This window comes from Cyprinus carpio, unplaced genomic scaffold (genome assembly GCF_018340385.1).
Source record: "Cyprinus carpio isolate SPL01 unplaced genomic scaffold, ASM1834038v1 S000006483, whole genome shotgun sequence".
Taxonomy (NCBI): Eukaryota; Metazoa; Chordata; class Actinopteri; order Cypriniformes; family Cyprinidae; genus Cyprinus; species Cyprinus carpio.
Genome location: NW_024879158.1, coordinates 94,661 through 109,880, shown reverse-complemented (window position 1 = coordinate 109,880; position 15,220 = coordinate 94,661). Strand labels below are relative to the sequence as shown.

At 38.2% G+C, this 15,220-nt stretch overlaps 1 long non-coding RNA gene across 2 annotated transcripts; it reads left to right on the top strand.

Moving 5' to 3' along the window:
- Nucleotides 1-9,055: 9,055 nt before the first annotated feature.
- LOC122143694 lies at nucleotides 9,056-10,521 on the top strand. Of its 2 annotated transcripts, none has more exons than XR_006159317.1 (5): nucleotides 9,056-9,207; nucleotides 9,389-9,438; nucleotides 9,624-9,776; nucleotides 10,205-10,252; nucleotides 10,385-10,521. It is a non-coding gene; the product is annotated as an uncharacterized LOC122143694 (long non-coding RNA). The 2 variants fall into 2 exon arrangements; XR_006159316.1 differs by having other exon boundaries at nucleotides 9,389-9,449.
- Nucleotides 10,522-15,220: the final 4,699 nt, after the last annotated feature.

Sequence of the window (15,220 nt, the reverse complement as noted above, 5' to 3'; positions counted from 1 at the left end):
TACATGCATAACCTGCTCCTCTCCTGTTAGTATTGAGTACATTCAATAATTGCATAAGATACAGTCTTCTCAACCTGACATTGTTCGCATTATCCTTTTGGGTGTTTCCTATTATTTTGAGAGTGCTGTTAAACTACAATGCCTTTAACTTTATTATGTTGTAGATAACCTCTTCTCTCCTTGTTTTACCTATCTTACATTTTGATTTACTTTATTAATGAAATTCTAAAGAAATCTACCCATTTTTTCATTGTTCCACTTTACTTGCCATTCTTCTGTGCTGTATTCCGGATGAAAACTTTGATTTCTGATTTGCTTAATAGAAACTTGTATGTCTGTTTATTTCTGTCTGTAAAATAGAATTCTTGTTAGCATGTCCTCAAAACCCAAACACACACTCCACACTTCACCACAACTCACCCATAAACACCACCAGAACAGAAAGTCTTTTAAAATACCAGCATAATAGAATATTAAACGCTAACGAGCTTTTCTGTTTTCACATCTTGCAAAAAATAAAAAATAAATTGCTTAAACAATTAAACTTTTTTTTTGAAAGTTTTTTAAAAAAATATTAAAATAATTGTAGGTAACAGATGTGTAGATCATTTTCATTAAAACCCTGCATATAAAATAATAATAATAAATCAATAAATAAAGATATTGTGTCCAGAAATTAAGTATTCATTCCTACAACTAATTCGTAGCTACATTTTATTAATTTGTTCTCTCGTTTTAGTTCAATCATGGCCACATTGTACTAATTCATCCTCATGGCCATGACTTAACTAAAATGAGGTAATTATTTAGTACAATATGGTTATCCTTTACCTATGATTTCCAATAGTTATTGTTAGTTCATGTATTAACTAACATGAACAAACAATTGGCAATACATTTATTACAGTATTTATTCATCCTTATTAATGTTAGTTAATGAAAAAATACAGTCATTCATTGTTAGTTCATGTTTAAAATCACAGTGCATTTACTAATGTTAACAAGCACAACTTTTTGATTTTAATAATACATTAGTAAATGTTGACGTTAACATGAACTAAGATTAATAAATGCTGTAGAAAGTATTGTTCATGCTAAGTTCATGTTTAACTAAAGTAGTCAATTAATGTTAACTATTGAACCTTATTTTAAAGTGTTACCCCAATGTTGTTATAGAAAGAGGAAAATTATAACCTGATCAATGTTTTTAAATTATTCAGCTGTTAGCTTAGAAACAAGCTAATTCACGCTGGTTTCATCTCTGGTGTCACTGAGATTGGCTGAAATTCGGGACGGGGGATGGTGGGGGGGGGGGGTCTGGGGTGACGGGATGGGGGGGCTTCTATGATATTAGACTGCGTTGCCTATAATAAAGAGAATGAATTTCAAATTTGAACCAAACATATTTTTATTCAAAGATCAACAGTCTGTCATTAGTCCTGAGTCTGCCACAAAAAAAAAAAAAAAAAAATAAAATTAAAATCATGAACTCAAATGTCATTGTGAAAAAAAAAAACAATGACTGTAAGTAACAGCGCGTAAATCAGACCTTTCTGTATAGCCTAACGCTAATAAGCGTTTAAATGAAAAAAATGAAATCATTGTGTAGTGAGTTTTTTTTTTTTTCCCAGTGCCGCGAACAGCATCAGTCACACAGCCACCGCGTGCATCACTGTCCTCCTCGCGGCTGCAGCAACTTGCGCTCTCTTCATTGTTTTAGCTTTTTAGCAGCGTGTTGGGGTGCCGGTACACCAGCCATGCCAACAAAATGAATGAAAGGTATCTTATCAATACATATCTCAATTCGCGCCTAGCAGCCTACGGTATTTTTTTAGAACTTAGAAAAATGATGTTGCAGCCAATGAGCAGCCAGCGGGGGCTGGTTGCAGGACGACTCAACCTCCGCAGACAGTTTTTAATGTTTATCAGACAATAACTACTCAAGATTTTGCTTTAGTATAATTTTCGGGACAATTAGGGCCAGATTCGGGAGTCGGCACAACAGTTTAGATTTCGGGACTGTCCCGAATTTTTCAGGACGTCTGGTCACCCTAGGTGTCACAGCCTAAATATTAATTTTTCCGACACTGTTCAGCCTCAAATTGTTTAGCTGTTTTTTTTTTGATTCGGGTTTTTTTTTTTTGTTTAGCTGTGGGTTGTGAAATTGAGCCATTTTTGTGTATTTGCTTGCTCCGAATATAAGGAAAACCACTGGAGTCCGTATGCTGCCCCCACAATGGCTATATCAATGTGAATGTAAATGACAAACCATGTATACTTTATTATATCTAATTGGGATGTCTCTTCTGGGTTTGACCGATGTCTGAGTTGCAAAACTAACAGGTTAGACTCCACCATCCAAAAACAGTACGTTTAAATTAAGTTTCTACAATATTTAGTAGTAGTTTATTAGTGGTGACTGTCAGTTTATGTACATATGGCAGAAATGTACAGAAAAAATAAATTCAAGACGTAAACACAAGAGACGATTAACACTATTAACAGCAATTATGTAATCAAACTTATAGCAAAATGTGGTAGTTCTGTATGTTGTCTCTGGGTTAGCATCATCTGATGTCCTCTGAGGGGTTGGCATCATCTCTTCTCAGGTGTTCTGGATCCAGACTGGAGCTTGTGTAAATCCTTGTTACCACGGGATGTAAATCATGTGGCAAAAACAGAGAAACAAATAGAGACATAATTAGCGTAGCTGCTGTGTCCAGCCAAGTAAAATGAATTAGTTTAAACCAAGCTAATGAATAATAATTTGCACTTGATCAGATATATAACTGCAGTTCAAGATTATGAGATGCATTATTTGAATGCTTGGCCAAAGAGATGTGTTTTTAATCTAGATTTAAACAGAGAAAGTGTATTTGAACCCCAAACTTTATCAGGAAGGCTATTCCAGAGTTTGGGAGACAAATGTGAAAAAGCTCTACCTCCTTTAGTGGACTTTGCTATCCTAGGTACTATCAAAAGTCCATAGTTTTGTGACCTTAGGGAGCATGATGGGTGTAGCGTGGTAGAAGACTAGTTAGGTACGCAGGAGCTAAGCCATTAAGGGCCTTAATAAGTAAGTAATAATATTTTGTAACTGATATGGAACTTAAAAGGTGCAGAGACTGTAAGATTGAGGTAATATGATCATATTTTCTTGACCTGGTAAGGACTCTAGCCGCTGCATTTTGGACTACCTGTAGCTTGTTTATTGAAGATGCAGAAGAACCACTTAACAGTGCATTACAATAGTCCAGTCTAGAGGTCATGAATGCATTAATAGCTTTTCTGCATCAGAAAACAGGTACATGTTTCATAGCTTGACAATGTTTCTAAGATGGAAGAATTCTGTTTTTTGTAACATGGGAAATATGATTTCAAAAGACCAAGTTGCTATCAAATATAACACCCAGATGATTTTTGACAGTAGAGGAAGTAACAGTACATCCGTCTAATTGCACCATTGTAATCTACGAGATTCTGTGTAATGTTTTTTGGTCCAATAAGTAATATCTCTGTCTTATCTGAATTCAACCGGGAAAATTATTGGTCATCCATCTCTTTATTAAATCAAGAAATAACAGGTCACATGGACCATTTTATTGGCCTGCCATCTCATATGTAGCTGGTAAACTGGGTGCCATTTGCAAGATGTTTATTTTTGGAAAGATTGACCACAGCACATTTTATAATGGTTGGAGGATACAGTCTTGTAAAGGTGTCAGGTTTTATGTCTTCTGCTTTCCACTTTTAACAGAATGAAACTGTCTGGTTGCAACACTGCCTTAATTTGTGTGTATCTGAATGACAGTGTTATACAACCTGATGATGGGCTAGGTTTTCCTTCAGATCACAATCCCTCTCTCAGCAGGCAACAGGAAATAAATTAGCACTATTCGGTGGATATTTCCTTACGGGAGCGTATCTTATTGGGACATTTATTTCTGAACAGGGAGCTTGTGAAAAGAAAGGCTGTCATGTAAGACTCATAAACGGAGGAAAGGTCTTATGCTGTTTTGATTTCAACAGGATCACTCAAGGTGTCTTGGGTGTACGAGATGCGGCAGAAGAGGGGTTTAGCCAGGCGAATACTCACAAAGACCTTCTCCAGTGTCATTCATTAATAACTACAATATGGCCCTCGAGTGAGAATTAGTTGTGTGTGTGGTTGTGGTACGTGAGTGGGTGAGGGTGCTTTGCCATTATCTGGAGCCACAATGCACAGCACATTCATTATGGACAGATAAGGTTAAGTACCTTTAATGCTTGTGTCAGTGGACCTACAGGCTGTGTCTCTTAAATGTCACTTGGGTAGTCACTGAAGACATCTAAATAACAATTTGAAGAACACAGAGAAGCCACCCACATGTTGATGTGTTTTTGGTTTGTACTTCATACCATGTGATACATGACATTTTAAAAAGCGTAAATGCCTCAATGAAAAACTACAAACCGCAGTTAGAAGAATCCATATGGGTATAGGAAGCTACTGAAAAAAAGTAGATGAAATGGACTTAGTCACAATTGTTCATCATCTTACAAAAAACTTTTCCTCTTTAAAACCTGATTGGACTTGAGTAGACTTTTAACTTTTACTATAATACTGCATAGACAATTGTTTGTGCCCCAAACCAGGACACAAAATGAAAACCTGCCAAGCACCAAATCCAGGCAAATGATCTGTTTGGCAACCCACTAAGATGGGCAGAAAAAAAAGCAGCTTTGTATTTATTTTTATTATATTATTTAATAAGAACATCTGTAATATCTTTATAAATTAGCCAGTTAGAAATCTGGCTGGCTGGCAATGGCATCAGTTCACCAAAACCCAAGTTATGGCAAACTCTTGAGTACGTCATCAAATCTTACTCCCTCAACGACAAGTGTGTGTGGTGTGTCCACAGATGAATCATATTTAGCTTTGATCATAACACAGCAAATCGGACTGTTATAGAGCACTGTTATAAGAACAAAGGGCCTTTCGATGAATTTCCAGTACTTCAAACAACTTTTTCCAGCATTCAAAGCTCAAAAGTCTGAAAAATAATTGAAATCATTTTATTTTTTATGTGATGACCAAAAACATTTTTTGTTCATCCTTCAAAGATTGTCCCCAATTGTAAAACTATTAAAAAAAAAAACATTATAATTTTTACCATTATAACCAGTAGATGACTGAGGGGAGCATGTATTGGCTCATTAGCCATTTTCCACTCCAACATTTTGCTTTTAAATGTATTTTTTAGAGATTATCAAATCATTTATTACAACACTAAAAAATCTTTTCTTTTTTTTTTTGTCATTTTATCATTTTTGTCACTTTTGTTTTTCTGAAGTGTGAGGTACTTATTTGTAAGAAAGGTCACAATAACTCATGATAACAAATTTTCTCTTTAAACCTTTAATGAAATTAGACAGTGAGTAAAAAAGTGCTTCCTTTATAATCACTAAAGCTATATGAAGCAATATGTAATTAAGATTGAGAATTAATTGAGAATTAAGATTATGTTTTAAAGCTCTTTTTCTTCTTCTTCTTCGTTGGAGTTTTACAGCATTTGGTATCCAATTTGTTGCTTTACTGCGACCTGCTGTTCTGCAGTCCATTTATATCACAGTCTCCTGTGCAGTCCAGTTCTTTTTAGAAAAGTAAATAGATATTTACTGCCTTACCCTCTCTCTACACATTCTAAAATACTTTTAATACTGTTCCCTGTTCGTTCTATATTCTGTAATTCTGTAATTCAAGTTCGAATTAAAGTTGAGCTTTATTGTCATTCCGCTACATGTGTGGACATACAGTAGGACAAAATGTCATGCCTCACAGGACCACGGTGCCTACATAAATACAGACATACAACAATGAAATAAAACAGTATATAAGCCTATACACAACTAACCCTACTGACAGATTTTGACTATAAATATACTATATATAAATGTTTGCCTATACATAAGCTAAAAAATACAGACTATACTAATGTTTCACATGATACTATACCTATACACAACTAACCTACTGACAGATTTTGGCTTTAAATACTATATATAAATGTCTACCTATACATAAACTAAAAACAAAATACAAACTATACAAACGCTACACATAAACACTGTACTTGCACACAACTAACCTACTGACGCATTTTGAATATGAATATACTATATAGAAATGTTTACCTATAAATAGACTGAAAAGGAAAAATATATAGACTATACGAAGGCTTCACATAATACTGTAGCCATGCGCAAAGAGAAACATCGTAAGTCAAGCAGCAGGCTGGGGAACAATGCATGATGGTTTGTAGTGCACAAGCATGTAAACATACACATATTTGAGTCGTATGTGGGATTATGTACACACAGCAGTGTGTGCGAAAAGTGTCTAGTGCGCATAGAGGAGAATTGCACAAAAAACAATGTTTCAGACAGTTTTCTGTGATGTGGTAAGGTTGGGGGGAGGGTGTTGATGAAGGAGGGGAAATGCTCCATTTTTCAGGAGGTAGAGGGGGTTTGTGTGGGGTTTAGAGGAGGGCGGGGTGATTAGAGTTTCAGGGCTCTCACAGCCTGGGGGAAAAACTGTTGAGCAGTCCTGGCGGAGCGGGCTCTTGGTGCTCCCGGTACTGTCTTCCTGATGGTAGGAGCTGGAAGAGACTGTGGGATGGAGGTGGGTGGAGTCCTTCACGATACTGTTGGTTTTGCTGGAGCGTTGTATAAGGAAAATTGTTCAGCATGGAGGGGGAGAGGGGCACCCAATGATCTTTGCAGCTGTGTTCACTGTCCACTGGAGGGTCTTTGCGGTCTGCTGCACTACAGTTTTCCCATACCAGACCAGTGATGATGCAATCAACATGGAATTGGACTTCATCCTGCAACATCTGGACAAAACAGGGACTTATGTGAGGATCTGTTTGTGGACTTTAGTTCGGCTTTCAAACACCATCATCCCAACAGCCCTCAAGACCAAACTGACCCAGCTCTCTGTCTGCCTAGCTACTATCTTGTCAGTGGATCACCAGCTTTCTGACAGATAGGCAACAGCTAGTGAGACTGGGGGAAATTTCATGTCAAACAGCCACTTCACCAACACTGGTGCCCCTCAGAGCTGCGTTCTCTCCCACTGCTCTTCTCCCTGTACACCAATGACTGCACCTCCAAAAGACCCCTCTGTCAAGCTCCTGAAGTTTGCAGACGACAACTAAAGTCATCGGTCTCATCCAGGACGGTGACGAGTCTGCTTACAGACAAGAGGTTGAGCAGCTGGATGTATGGTGTAGGATCACCAGACTGGAGCTGAACACTCTCAAAACAGTGGAGATGATAGTGGACTTCAGGAGAAACCCCCTGCACTCCCCATACTCACCATCTTAGACAGCACTGTGGCTGCAGTGGAGTCATTCAGATTCCTGGGAAACAACATCTCTCAGGACATGAAGTGGGACAATTACATTGACTCCATTGTTAAAAACGGCCCTAACAAAGGGTGTACTTCCTTTCTCCAGCTGAGGAAGTTTAACCTGCCACAGGACGCTGCTGAAACAGTTCTATTCTGCCATCATTGAGTCTGTCTGTGTACTTCACTAACTGTCTGGTTTGGTTCAGCTACAAAATCAGACATCAGAAGAACTACAGATAACAGTTCGGACTGCTGAAAGGATTATTGGTGCTCCCCTGCCCACCCTTCAAGAACTGTATACATCCAGAGTGAGGAAAAGGGCTCAGAAAATCACTCTGGATCCTTCACATCCAAGTTACCCATTTTTGAACTTTTGCCATCTGGTCGGCGCTTCAGAGCCGCAAATACCAGAACAGCCAGGCACAAGAACAGTTTCTTCCCCCAGGAAATCTACCTCATGAACAATTAAATGTTCCCCACTTATGCAATAAAAATGTGCAATATCCTTATATTTATTTGTTACTCCTCCATCCTAGTACATTCCTGTATCTCACTCTATTGTATTCCATTATCATCTATAGAATGTTCATACAATCTATTTTTTTTTCCATTTATTTTGCAATATTTTGTCTTTTTTTTTTTTTTTTTTTGTCTGTGTTGTTGTTGTTGTCTCTGTGTACTGGAAAGCTTATGTCACTAAAACAATTTCTTGTATTGGCAAGCATACTTGGCAATAAAGCTCTTTCTGATTTTGATTCTTCTGATGCAGCTGGTCAGCACGCTCTCTGTTGGTGGTTCCTCTGTAGAATGTGGTGAGGATGGGTGGAGGGAGACTTGATTTTTTCAGCCGGCGGAGAAAGTGTAGGCGCTGTTGTGCCTTCTTTAAGAGTGACATGGTGTTGGTGGTCCAGGTAAGATTCTCTGTGATGTGCACCCCCAGGAATTTAGTGCCGCTGACTCTCTCCACAGTCGAGCTGTTGATGGTCAGTGGTGGGTGGTCAACGGAATTTCTCCTTAAGTCCATCACAACCTCCTTTGTCTTCTCCACATTGAGGGACAGGTTGTTAGTGTCACACCATTAGGCCATCTGTGCCACTTCCTCTCTGTAGTGCATTTCATCGCTGTTGCTGATGAGACCTACCTAAGTTGTGTCATCCCCAAACTTGATAGTGTGGTTGGAGCTGAACTTGCATTGCAGTCGTGGGTCAGCAGTGTGAAGAGCAGTGGGCTGAGCACCCAGCCTTGTGGGGCACCTGTGCTCAGTGTGGTAGTGCTCGAGGTGATGTGGCCAACAACGGACTGACTGAGTTCTTCAGTTAGAAAGTCCAGGATCCAATTACAGAGAGAATTGTTAAGGCCCAGCAGGGTTTTAGTTTTATTAACAAGCTGTTGTGGGATTATTGTGTTGAATGCTGAGCTGAAGTTGATGAACAGCATTCTGACATAGGAGTCTTTTTTTCTAGGTGGGTAAGAGCCAGGTGGAGGGTAGAGGAAATTGCATTGAGTCATCATTTAGTTTTAAAGCTATACTAGATGGGAGTAATAAACAGACAAAATTAATTCCAGGTTGGAGGTTAAATCATTGAAATTAATGAGCTTGATGACAATTTAAGAGCACTTAAACTCGAAGCCATCAGTGAAGCTGATTGAGAATAGCTGTAAAGCAGTAAGTAGCAGTACTGCTTGATTAAGTTTCTGAAAGAGGTATTTGATTTGGTTCTAGTCTTGGATGATCACTCCATATGGCTATGATTTGTTTTTGGAACTATTTTAGCCCTTTTCCTCTTTGCTGTCAATGGAGAGAAATCAGGACCGTACGTAAACGTGCTTTAAAGTGAACAAAACATGTCCTTCTGTCTGTTTTTAACCTGATTCCTCAAAACTTGTGAGCAAAGTGACTAATGGAGACTACATCTGTGACTATACACTTGCATGAATATTTGTGCTGATCTGATGTGATTTCTGACCCCAGATTTATGTTTAATGTTTCCACAGATCCTTGCTTTCCTGCAATGACTGAGTCTGGCTCTAATGGCAAATTTTGTGTAAGTCTAAAGTAAGTTTAAAACCAACCAAGAGTCTCACAATGACAGTTTTTCTGCTTGATGACAAAAACAGGACAACACAACTTGGGCAGCAAACATCTTCAATAGTTTTTCACCGTTGCTTTAGTTTTCAGAACTGTAATTGTCTGGCACATGCAACATTTTCATCTCCTGAACATTTTCAGGCTCCACGAGTGGCTAGAAAATTATTGCAGAAACTTAGGGTGGAACTTCAAGGGAAGTTCTTCAAAATGACAGAAGAGAGAAGTCATGTTTAAACCTTACCTGCCTTTGAACTTCATCCAAACAGACAAACCCGGACAAACCAGGACAAACTGGTGAGCTACTAATGACCTTTGGATGACACTGGCTGTGCCTCCCATACTTTAAGTACATCAGTGTTTTTGGTAACACTTTACAATAAGGTTCCATTAGCCAATTTTAGTTAATGTATTAACTAACATGAACAAACTAGCATTAAACTTCTGTTAATGTTACAAATGTTAACATTACTAGATTAATAAATGTTGTAGAAGTCGTGTTCATGCTTGGTTCATGTGAACTAAAGTAGTTAGTTAACTATGAACCTTATTGTAAATTGTTACCGAGTTTTTTAACACCGAATGTGAAAATAAGATGCAATATTATTTTTATTGTTAATGTGAGCATCACTAAAGAGGGAACAGGTGAGCTGTTGGTTGATATGAACCTGTCGCGCATGTGTCTTTTTTTTCTCCATGTTTGTGGTGTTTCTCTTTCCTCCCAGATGTAGTCATGTCAAAATCTACAGCTGTATCTGCTACGTTTGACATTGGTAAGTCACGTTTTTGAACCTTCCAGAGTTCTTTCTCTATGCATCCACAATTAACGGAAAAGCAAGTAAAAGTTCATCTTTTAGAGAATCTCTCTCATTGGTTGCCTTTCCTATCATTTTCTTTACCATCAGATCTCGGCATCCTTCTTCAACGGCACCCCAATTGCAAGCAAGGCAGTCTATGTTCTGGATGGCAGACAGTGACCCAACAAAGTGATGCTGAATCTCCATACAAACCAGAATGGACTGGATGCTTTCTCTCTCACCACTGCTAACTTTTCTAAGCCAATCTGAATTATCTATCCTTTTATAAAACTCTTGCAAAGCAAACAATTCTATTCTTTGTTCCCTAGGCAAGTGGCAACTTCAGAGGTGGTTTAATAGTTTTATAAATGGCCATACTTCAGTAAAAGAAAAACAATGACTTTGTCGCTTTTCCAAACTGCTACTCCTGACAAATCATCATATAGTAAACTGATTATAGTAAAGCTTGAGCAGCCATTGAAGTGTGGCACCCAAGAATCCAGTGACCATCAAATATTCGTTTGTTGGAGAGACTGGCAACTATAGTGTTGACATTAGTTTATACTGTGGATGCTGGTTTTGTGACTACTTTAAGGTTTTGATCACTGCACTAGGCCATTTGTCTTGCACCTCTTATGCAGCAGCCTGGCTTTCTGTCTCCTGTCAGGTCTTCAGCAGGTCTACAGCAGTTCCTGGTGATGGAAATGTTTTGTCTCTGCTCGAGCAGGATCCCTGGGTGGCCTCAGCGATGTAGATCAGAGTGTCCTGATCTTGGAGTCAGGACGACATCTGAATGCTGGAGATGGTATTCTGGGCCACTGAGAGATTTTCATGTTTGAACTTATTCGGGATTAGAATCCAATGCTGACATGCAGGAAAAAAACTTTTTTTATTTCTGTTGTAACATGAATTACTTTTTCTTATTCTGACCTAGAGAGTAGATTGCTACCAATGTTCATTATTGTAGGTATATCCATTCTGCTTTTAAAGGTGTGTTGTAGGTTTGCATTTGGATTACTCTTTTCCAAAGACCCTCTGTCCTTTAAATTATTGCATTGTTCTGAAATACAAGACTACCTGATTATAAGACACCCTGCCCCCCCCAACTTTTCAAGATGAACCTTAGGTGGCTTTTGTCCCACTTGGCAAAAGGCTTTTGGAAGACCAAATCTTGTTTTGATGGTTTCCTTCAGTAGTGTATAAAGTAACTGACAGCCATACTCAAGTAAAATACAGATATCTTACCAGAGAAAATGACTTTGGTAGAAGTTGAATTCACCGGTTAGAATATCACTGGAGTAAAAGTCTTAAAGTATGTGATATTTATTGTACTTTTTAAAGTGCGAAAAGTATTTTTTTTAAAGTCTTAAACCATACTTAAGTAATTAAAAGTAAAAGTACACAAGGAAATGCAAAATGGAAAAGCAGCACACACACACACACACCAAAAACAAACACCACATCACATTTGTTGGAGGAGATATAAGAAGCACTTCCTCTCATTTAGATGTCTTTACACAGTTAATGTATACTCAGAGGGGACATGGCGGCATTTAACCTGCAGTTACAGACTGCATAAATAGGCATGACTGATGTTGTTTTAACATAAAATGTTGAAATACTGATATTTGAAAATAATTTAAAACATGAAAAAATTGTTGAAATTGTGAAATTAGTAGGTGACAGCAAAGTGGTGTACTGATAGTCATTGAGGACAACAGATTCATTCAAAACGACTGATTCATCAGGAACAAAGCATTTCATTTCTAAGCCACGAGTGAATCACTGAATCATTTAATTTACCAACATAAGTATCAACTGCTTTGCTCATATGTAGTCTTTGAGCTTTATTTATAAAAGTGATGAACTAGCCTCCAATGTGTAAAAAGCCCACACTGAAGAGTCTTATAGCCCCTGGCTGACAGAAGAAGAATGAATGATAGAATAGTGTCTTCAAAACTGAAGTGGGTGGCTTCAGTCTTAAGGGGAACACACTCGTTACACTCATGTACATGGTACCAGCATCTTATTTCCACCAAAAGTAATGCTATGTAAAGTCGACGCCTGTAGATCTCTGGTGTATTCTTACAATGCGCCTGGATAATCAGGTCAAAAGTGCATACATGTAGCTTTTAAAAGTCTTACAAATACATGTAGAAATTGGCTATCTAATGCAGGTACACTATAACAAAAAAACAACCCACACAAAACATAGTCTTGTAACCCTGATGAGTGATGTAAACACTGGGCAGAGATGGTATATACAAGGTAGCACAAAAAAACCATTTTTTTTCGCTTCAAATCAAAGCTGCAAGATTTTTGGTGTACCCATTAAATGATGGGTAGTTATTTTAGGTACATGTATTTGAAATACACCGCCATCCTGGAAATCTTGATCTAATAAGAAGGTTGATACCTTATGTATTTAAAAATAAAAAATACAGAGGTAAAAAATTAACATGTATTTAAATAATTTAATACATTTGATTTTTAAATATGTTCAAAAGTTATGTGGAAATTGGCAAAATAATGTAGGTTTGTATTTCAAATACATATATTTGAAATACTAGCCATCCTGTTTTCATGTGTATGCACAAATCACATACACTAAGATAGTGGTGACGGACAAATAAACCCAGTTCTTTTGTCTCTAGAATAGAATCCAAAGCTGAACATTTTGCATAGGCAGGCGAACACAATCACTGAGCATTGTAAATGCGGCAATTTTCATTAATGCACATCCCCTGCATGGGAATTTAAAATGCTAACATTTAGGTTGATAACCTACAATATTTTGAAATAATAAGATAATAGTAATGGTCTATGTTTAATTACAAACATTAATACACTTAAGTTGATCCTTGAGACAGTGGTGTAAGTACAAAATAGTATCAGCTGCATTTATATATTTCAGTGGTTGGAAATAGGAGAGGGCTAAGCTGGCAAAGCAGAGGATATCTCAATGAGTGACTGATGCTATTTCATCCCCTGTTGCCTATAGAGGCATGCTGGCGGCGGGCTTTCCCTCTAGGTGTGCATCAGCTCATTTACACCAGAGCAGGGGGCCTCAGGGGTCGTCGGCATGATGTGCCATTTTTCTTTTTTCTGGTTAACCACTGTGCCAACACATCGAAATCCCCCACCCCCATGCATCTCTATACAGTACATAAATCTTTTTTAATTATACAAAAAAAAAAAAATAAAAAATAAAAAATAGGCCTGTTTGATTTTCATCCAAGTAGTTTCTGAAGATTTTTCGAACTTTTCGAAAGTTTCTTGAATAACAGATACACAGTGTGACTGTACTGAACACCACTGTATGTGTGTGTGTGTGTGTGTGTGTGTGTGTGTGTGTGTGTGTGTGACAAGACCAATGCATTAAAACCATTCAGTTTAATCACCATTCTATATTAATGTGCTGCTTTAATTGATGCATGCAAGCACACACACACACACACACACACACTACTCGTACACAGAGATCTGAGTTCACGCTGTGCAAAAAGTAACGTTCAGAAGCTCATAAACTTGTTGTCAGCACTGCCACACAACTTTATTAATCAATACTGAATTGCTACATTATATTTCTCAGCAACGAGGGGGGTGAAATCACTGTTTTATCACTGAGTAACTAAACTCAGCTTCATTGTTTATAGAGAGAGACACAGATGCAGATAATTTGCATATATATCTCTCTCTTTCTCTCTCTCTCTCTCTCTCTCTCTCTCTCAAAATGGTCATATTTGAGAGTAAAAAATGTAATAGTTTGCATCAATGGATATAGCTGTCATTTAACATTTCTATTGTAAAACGCATTAAAGTTAAAAGTTGACTAATATTAAATGGTTTGCAGCTTCATCTTACCTCACTCTCTTTAACGTTAAACTGATCGCTTAGACTCTGCTTCTGTCAACAGTAAAGCCTCCGGCCCTACTTTGATTTGATTGGCCATCTCAGTCATTTTGACATTGATTTACGGCTGTTAGACCACTGAAGCTTTGATCTGAAGCACCTAGTATGTGCAGCGATTCAGCGTGTGCATCTGTAGACTAGAGCAAGTTAATTCTCAAACTTTATTAATATTTATAGCTCATAACAGGCTGAATATGAGAAGTTATTACCTCAAAATGTATGTCAGTATGCAGTTTTCCCTATTCCTCGTGTGCCAGAGATTATCCATCGGCGTGTAGGTTGCCGACCCCTGCACTAGAAGAATGGATTCGTCTCAGGCTTTGACAGGGTCTTCTTTGGAGGGTATTTGTGTGGTGGCAGGGTGGTTCTCTCTACACACCTTTATCAGGTTTTATGGTTTTGGAGGTGGGGAAGGCACCTGGCTCCCAGGTCTTGGTTGTTTGAACTCCATGCTTTTCTCTGTCTCCCAGACAATTCTGCAATATAGTCGAAGGCGCTATAGTATACCATTCCCATAGCATCTTATGCAGCATTGATTGAAACTATGAAAGGGAAAGTCTCAGTTACGTATGTAATCTTGGCTCCCTGAATTTAGAGCGATATGCTGTTTCACGAGTTCGCCTGCCCATTCAGTCCCGCCAGGTAATGGTAAAACGAACCTGGCTTTGTTGCTGTGAAGGAGGCTCGAAACCCAAGGCTCAGCTTGAGCTTCAAGTAAGAAAACCTCCTATGATGATAAGGTGTGGATGAAAGAAAGCGGATTTAAAGGAGTGGAAGGGGTGGTGGAGGGATGCCGGAAGACTGGCAGGGCTGGTTGATTAGGCTCCTCCCGAACCTGCGCTATGAACTTCATTTCACAAGTTTGCCTGCCCATTCAGTCCTGCCAGGTAATGGTAAAAAACTGTCTGTGAAGGAGGCTCGAAACCCGTGTGTGTGTGTGTGTGTGTGTGTTAATGCTTAGATTTCTATTTATGTATATGTTAATATTAATATAGAATGAAAAATGTTTTTTTTGTTGTTGTTGTTTTTTTA